We start from the raw sequence: 7,452 nt of genomic DNA, 5'->3' as shown, positions 1-7,452 counted from the left end.
GACGTTCTGAGATATGAATAGGCGTCTCCCAATTTGTTAGGAACTTAAACTGCAAGCGTATAATTCGTGGCTCACGGAGTTTCCATTTCCTGAGCTTCCTGCCCAGCTAATCATAAACTGCAAACCATAAATGTTCAGGTGACCTTGTGGTAAACCCGCCCAACACTAAGTACCGTGAAAGCATTCACGAGTGTGGCACTAAGCTCGAATTTGGTGAAAGTCTCCCGTCCCTTTAGGGTGCCGACAGAGAGGATATCCATTTCCCACCTTGTCCAGAACGCGTTATTCAATCCCAGTTGAGGGTTGCGCCCGTCTCAACCACTACAGCGGTCTGACGCACCCAATTATGGCACGTGGAATTACTCTCTGGATTCAAATCGCGGTAGAATAATTACTCCTCTGACAAATCACTGCTATCGGCGTGGATATGGAGATTAAGTTCTGTAACTTAGACCCTTCCCTGATATTTTCTGTGTCACAATGTCGTTGAATTACGAACTATTTTGGAAGAGCAGATAACCATTGTGAGTTGTTGTAAAACACAACTAGCTCCTTATTCACACGAAGTTTTAAGTGCTATTGAAAAAGGATTTCAAATTGTTTGTATTTATAGAAGGCTTTTGACACTGTACCACACAAGTGGCTTGTAGTGAAATTGCGTGCTTATAGACAGTTATTGACTAGATCCGCGATTTCCTGTCAGAGAGGTCACAGTTCTTAGTAACGGATTGAAAGTCTTAGAGTAAAACGCAAGTGACTTATGGCGTTTCCCAAGATAGTGTTTGTTGTTCCTTATCTATACAATCAATTTAGGAGCACTCTGAGCTGCCGTCTCAGGTTGTTTGCAGATCACGCTGTCATTTATCGACTAATAAAGTCATCAGAAGATCAAAATAAATCGCAGAATGATTTAGAAAAGGTATGGTGCAAAAATTGGCAATTGACCCTAAGTAATGGAAAGTGTGAGGTCGTCGACAAGAGTGGTCAAAAAGAATCCGTTGAACTTCGGTTTCACGATAAATCAGTCACATCTAAAGGCCGTAAATTCAACTAAATACCTAGGAAACACAATTACGAGGAACTTAAATTGGAAGGAACACATAATAAATGTTTTGGCGAAGGCTACGTTTTATTGGCAGGACAGTTAGAAAATGTAACAGACCTACTAACGCGGCAACGGCCTTGCCGCAGTGGATACACCGGTTCCCGTCCGATCACCGAAGTTAAGCGCTGTGGGCGTGGCCGGCACTTGGATGGGTCACCATCCGGGCCGCCATGTGCTGTTGCCATTTTTCGGGGTGCACTCAGCCTCGTGATGCTAATTGAGGAGCTACTCGACCGAATGGTAGCGGCTCCGGTCAAAGAAAACCATCGTAACGACCGGGAGAGCGGTGTGCTGCCCACGCCCCTCCTATCCGCATCCTCATTGAGGATGACACGGCGGTCGGATGGTCCCGATGGGCCACTTGTGGCCTGATGACGGAGTGCTTTTTTACTAACGCGACTGCCTACACTACGCTTGTCCGTCCTCTTTTAGAATACTGCTGCGTGGTGCGGGACCCTTACCAGATGGGAGTACATCGAGAAAGTTCAAAGAAGGCAGCACGTTTTGTATTATCGCGAAACAGGCGAGAGAGTGTCACTGAAATGATACAGTTTTTGGGATGGACATAATTAACACAAAGGCGTTCTTCGTTGCGGCGAAATCACACGAAATTTCAATCACTAACTTTCTCCCCCTAAGACGAAAATATTTTGTTGACGCCAGCCTACATTGAGACAAACGATGATCATAATAAAATACGGGAAATCAGAGCTCACACGGAAATATATAGGTGTTTGTTTTTTCCTCGCGCTGTACGAGACTAGAATAATAGAGAATTATTGTGAAGGTGGTTCGACGAACCCTCTATCACGCACTTAAATGTGATTTGTAGAGTATCCAAGAAGATGTAGACGTAGATGCAAGAAGGCTGTACATTCTTCCAAAATCCTTTTCGGTGTACTTTTTCAATAACTTCCCTGCATATTTTCAGTGTGTAACAAACGACTGCAGCAAGAGATAAGAGCCTGACCTTACTCCGCAAATTCCCGAGAGCGTAAATTAAGAGAAAATTGAAGATTTGAGTTACTGAATCTCATCAGGTTCGTTAGGACTGCAATTTAAATTATAAGGTAGCAGTTTCACGACATTAAAAAAGTTGGTTTCTTAACTGGGTCTCAAAATGCCTTGAGAGCAGGTTACAAATTATAAGAAATAACTAAATATATTACAAACATTATTACTCTGTCGTTATACAGGGTGCTCTGGAATTCCCTTTACAGACTTCTAGGACTTTTAGAGGGGAGTGAGTACATAATATTTTTAAACGGAACCAAAGTCCAGAAACGTACCATTTCTGTGTTACAGCCGTTTGAAACCATGTTTGTGAAGTAGGTGTGTGACATGATAGTTATGGTTGGGGTTGCGTACGTCGGATCGGATGATTTCATTTGACGTCTCTCCTACCTCTCGGAACTGGTTCGAGCCTCACGAATCTGTGAGGGCTAGAGCAACATGACTGAGTACACGTTTGCAGAATACACCGACTTGATCCTTCTGAACGGCGAAGCTTACGTTTATGGATGAGCTGCTCGTCGCCTTTATCAAGATCGTTCCCCTCAACGACCGACTCCATCGCATACCCTTTCCCACAGAATTACGAGACAGGGTATCTTTAACGTCAGCAATCGCGACTGTGGTGCTCCAAGGAGACGTCACACGCGCGTATTGGAAGAAGCCGTATTGTATCGCGTTGAAGAGTATCCGTCAACGAGAACACGAGCAGTTTTAATGGCTCTTAATTAGTGGAATCGTAAAACATATGATGTAGTGGGTCATGCCTAGTCAATTACTTCAGAAAGTGATTGCATTCCTAACACGTTTTCAAATGGTTGTAGCTCGGAACAGTACCTTTTCAGTCGTGGATTCCAGTTCAAAACATCATATACTCACTCCCCTCTACAAGTCCTAGAAGCGTGTAACAGGAGTTTCCGATCACCCTGTACTACATCACTATTCTAATTTACTCTAGATGACACGCACATAAAGAAGCACCAATATTTGTCCACAGCGCACTCATACCACTTCATTCATACCATTTCTTTTATTGCAAGGGCTGCTTCATTTTCTGTTATTTCAAAGTAACTAAGAATCACAGACACAACTGCAGAAGTATCGTTAAAACATTGAGATCGCTTAGATACTTCACGTTTTGTTTTCGTATGTAACGGAATTAATCAAGATGTTCTAGTTTTCAAGATGAACCTCTCTTGCATACTTCTTGAAGTCACCTTCTGTACTGTATTGTAACAGTCCATTCTAAGTGTAGTCCAAGTTTCATCCAGTTATTTTACTTGGAAGTGACACAGCATGCGAAACTTACTAGCGTCCTAAGGTTTCGCGCACCAGTGTATTTCACGTATAATTAACTGCGGACATCTCTGGTAAACAAAGGCCAACATATGTATGCATTTGATTCTTAATTACTTAAATTTTTCATAGACGTGTACTGAGGTCACCGTCTAGGTACAGAATTATTGATATCTAAATTGATTTTAGCCGGTTAGTCTTACAAGTAAATTATTAATCCGTATGGTAGCCTGCGTAATTTCGAAGAAGTCTTTACGAGTAGATAGGCTGCTTATCCCCTTCATTTACCAGATAGCTCATTAGGAACGGACTTGTAGTTATGTGCTAGTAATTGCTATTTACGAGGGCAGTTCAATAAGTAATGCAACACATTTTTTTTCTGAAACAGGGGTTGTTTTATTCAGCATTGAAATACACCAGGTTATTCCCCAATCTTTTAGCTACACAACACTATTTTTCAACGTAATCTCCATTCAATGCTACGGCCTTACGCCACCTTGAAATGAGGGCCTGTATGCCTGCACGGTACCATTCCACTGGTCGATGTCGGAGCCAACGTCGTACTGCATCAATAACTTCTCCATCATCCGCGTAGTGCCTCCCACGGATTCCGTCCTTCATTGGGCCCAACATATGCATATCCGACGGTGCGAGATTGGGGCTGTAGGGTGCATGAGGAAGAACAGTCCACTGAAGTTTTGTGAGCTCCTCTCGGGTGCGAAGACTTGTGTGAGGTCTTGCGTTGTCATGAAGAAGGAGAAGTTCGTTCAGATTTTTGTGCCTACGAACACGCTGAAGTCGTTTCTTCAATTTCTGAAGAGTAGCACAATACACTTCAGAGTTGATCGTTTGACCATGGGGAAGGACATCGAACAGAATAACCCCTTCAGCGTCCCAGAAGACTGTAACCGTGACTTTACCGGCTGAGGGTATGGCTTTAAACTTTTTCTTGGTAGGGGAGTGGGTGTGGCGCCACTCCATTGATTGCCGTTTTGTTTCAGGTTCGAAGTGATGAACCCATGTTTCATCGCCTGTAAGAATCTTTGACAAGAAATTGTCACCCTCAGCCACATAACGAGCAAGCAATTCCGCACAGATGGTTCTCCTTTGCTCTTTATGGTGATCGGTTAGACAACGAGGGACCCAGCGGGAACAAACCTTTGAATATCCCAACTGGTGAACAATTGTGACAGCACTACCAACAGAGATGTCAAGTTGAGCACTGAGTTGTTTGATGATGATCCGTCGATCATCTCGAACGAGTGTGTTCGCACGCTCCGCCATTGCAGGAGTCACAGCTGTGCACGGCCGGTCCGCACGCGGGAGATCAGACAGTCTTGCTTGACCTTGCGGCGATGATGACACACGCTTTGCCTAACGACTCACCGTGCTTTTGTCCACTGCCAGATCACCGTAGACATTCTGCAAGCGCCTATCAATATCTGAGATGCCCTGGTTTTCCGCCAAAAGAAACTCGATCACTGCCCGTTGTTTGCAACGCACATCCGTTACAGACGCCATTTTAACAGCTCCGTACATTGCTGCCACCGGTCGGAAGTCAAGGAAACTATACAAGACGAAGCGGGAATGTTTGAAAATATTCCACAAGAAATTTCCGGTTTTCTCAACCAAAATTGGCCGAGAAAAAAAATGTGTTGCAGTACTTATTGAACTGCCCTCGTATTATACCCCAATACCAAGTATGTATCACTCGTAACCCCAAGAATTAAGAGACCTTATTGTGTAACGGAATTTGCTATTTTAAGACATACGTATAATTCAGCTAAACTAAGATGTTTGTGTTTCTGTCATCCGGTTTCCCTTTGCAAACAAACTATTATCAGTAGTTTTTACAACACATTAGCTCTCATTTATTCTTCACAGATCTGTTTCAGTGTGTTCCCTACGGCCTTTCTTCACTCGTTTTTGGGTTGAAAACTGGCGAAAAGTGATAACAGTCGAGAGATAAGAGGGGTGGCGACAATTATATCGAAGTTTACGTCAAACGACGTACCAAATAATCGCAATATGCCAAAAAGTATGCCACTCTGTCTGACGGTAAAATTTTATTAAATACAAATAATAAACGAGTTACGTGAATAAATAATACGAGATTCACTAAGATGTCATATAGGCTCTGAAACACATCTAGGTAAAAAAGGAAAGAGTAATATTTTTATATTTATTTTTTTATATTTTTATAAAAAGACGCTCTCGGTTAAAAAATTACTTTTAGTTGCAATAAAAATAATTTTGCAACCCCGACTGTTCCATTATATACTTATGGAAACCGGTTACAGTACCCATCCGCCCATCATGGGGCGGAATAAGAATGACACTTAGTGTTTTTCGCACTCTCATGTTATAAAAAATACTTATTTATTATACAAACACGAAATAGCAAAAAGAGCATCAGATTCTATAATACGAACAAATTACTACAAGCTAAATATCTTCTTACTATTGTGAGAAACCCTAGAACTCAAGTTTTGAGGCAGTCCAGGACCGATCCATGATGGACACCATACAGTATGAGCCGAAAATACTTACAACAGTACAACCACTTTTATGCTTCATTTGCAGACACTGATAGCGGTTTTACAAAAATTATTTATTGATATCACCTGCTGTAACAAGCAACCGAGTTTTTTATGATATGTTTAGACAAACATAAGACAATCTTTTAGAAGGGCAGGAAATACGCCAAAGACCCTCTTGAGCTCTTAAGTGCTTCGTGTCTACTACAAGAACTTCGAAGTTCACTGTTGCTATAGTGATGTGGCCCAGTTGAGAATATTATATTTTATTTCAATAAAATTCGAAGTCTTTCTTCTACAACAATTTCCATTTTATAGAGGGATTAATTCCATCTACATCTACATTTATACTCCGCAAGCCACCCAACGGTGTGTGGCGGAGGGCACTTTACATGCCACTGTCATTACATCCATTTCCTGTTCCAGTCGCGTACGGTTCGCGGGAAGAACGACTGCCGGAAAGCCTCCGTGCGCGCTCGAATCTCTCTAGTTTTACAGTCGTGATCTCCTCGGGAGGTACAAGTAGGGGGAAGCAATATATTCGATGCCTCATCCAGAAACGCACCCTCTTGAAACCTGGACAGCAAGCTACACCGCGATGCAGAGCGCCTCTCTTGCAGAGTCTGCCCCTTGAGTTTCCTATACATCTCCGTAACGCTATCACGCTTTCCAAATAACCCTGTGACGAAACGTGCCGCTCTTCTTTGGATCTTCTCTATCTCCTCTGACAACCCGACCTGGTACGGATCCAACGCTGATGAGCAATACTCAAGTATAGGTCGAACGAGTGTTTTGGAAGGCACCTCCTTTGTTGATGGATTACATCTTCTAAGGACTCTCCCAATGAATCTCAACCTGGTACCCGCCTTACCAACAATTAATTTTATATGATCATTCCACTTCAAATCGTTCCGTACGCATACTCCCAGACATTTTACAGAAGTAACTGCTACCAGTGTTCGTCCCGCTATCATATAATCACACAATAAAGGATCCTTCTATGTACTCGCAGTACATTACATTTGTCTACGTTAAGGGACAGTTGCCACTGCCTGCACCAAGCGCCTATCCGCTACACATCTTCCTGCATTTCGCTGCAATTTTTTAATTCTGCAACTTCTCTGTATACTATAGCATCATCCGCGAAAAGCCGCATGGAACTTCCGACACTGTCTACTAGGTCATTTATATATATATATATTGTGAAAAGCAATGGTTCCGTAACACTCCCCTGTGGCACGCCAGTCTGTAGACGTCTCTCCATTGAGAACAACATGATGTGTTCTGTTTGCTAAAAACTAAATTTAATAGTAACTAATCTGTTATTAGGCAGAATTTTTTGTCGTTGCGTTGTTTGTGTATCGAAATGACATTTAAGAAGTATTCCCTCTTCCATGTTTCAGTTGGCAGATAATTACATAGGCTCACCTAGGAATAATATGAGAGTTAATCCATATAATAACTAGTTATAACTAGTTGCGTGACTGAGAAACTGTAATTGTA

General features: G+C 42.4%; 1 pseudogene; it reads left to right on the top strand.

The window, feature by feature from the left end:
* Positions 1-1,172: 1,172 nt before the first annotated feature.
* LOC126177418 (5S ribosomal RNA) lies at positions 1,173-1,289 on the top strand (annotated as a pseudogene).
* Positions 1,290-7,452: the final 6,163 nt, after the last annotated feature.

This window comes from Schistocerca cancellata, chromosome 3 (genome assembly GCF_023864275.1).
Source record: "Schistocerca cancellata isolate TAMUIC-IGC-003103 chromosome 3, iqSchCanc2.1, whole genome shotgun sequence".
In the NCBI taxonomy this organism is placed as follows: domain Eukaryota; kingdom Metazoa; phylum Arthropoda; class Insecta; order Orthoptera; family Acrididae; genus Schistocerca; species Schistocerca cancellata.
This window is presented reverse-complemented; position numbering and strand designations above follow the sequence as displayed.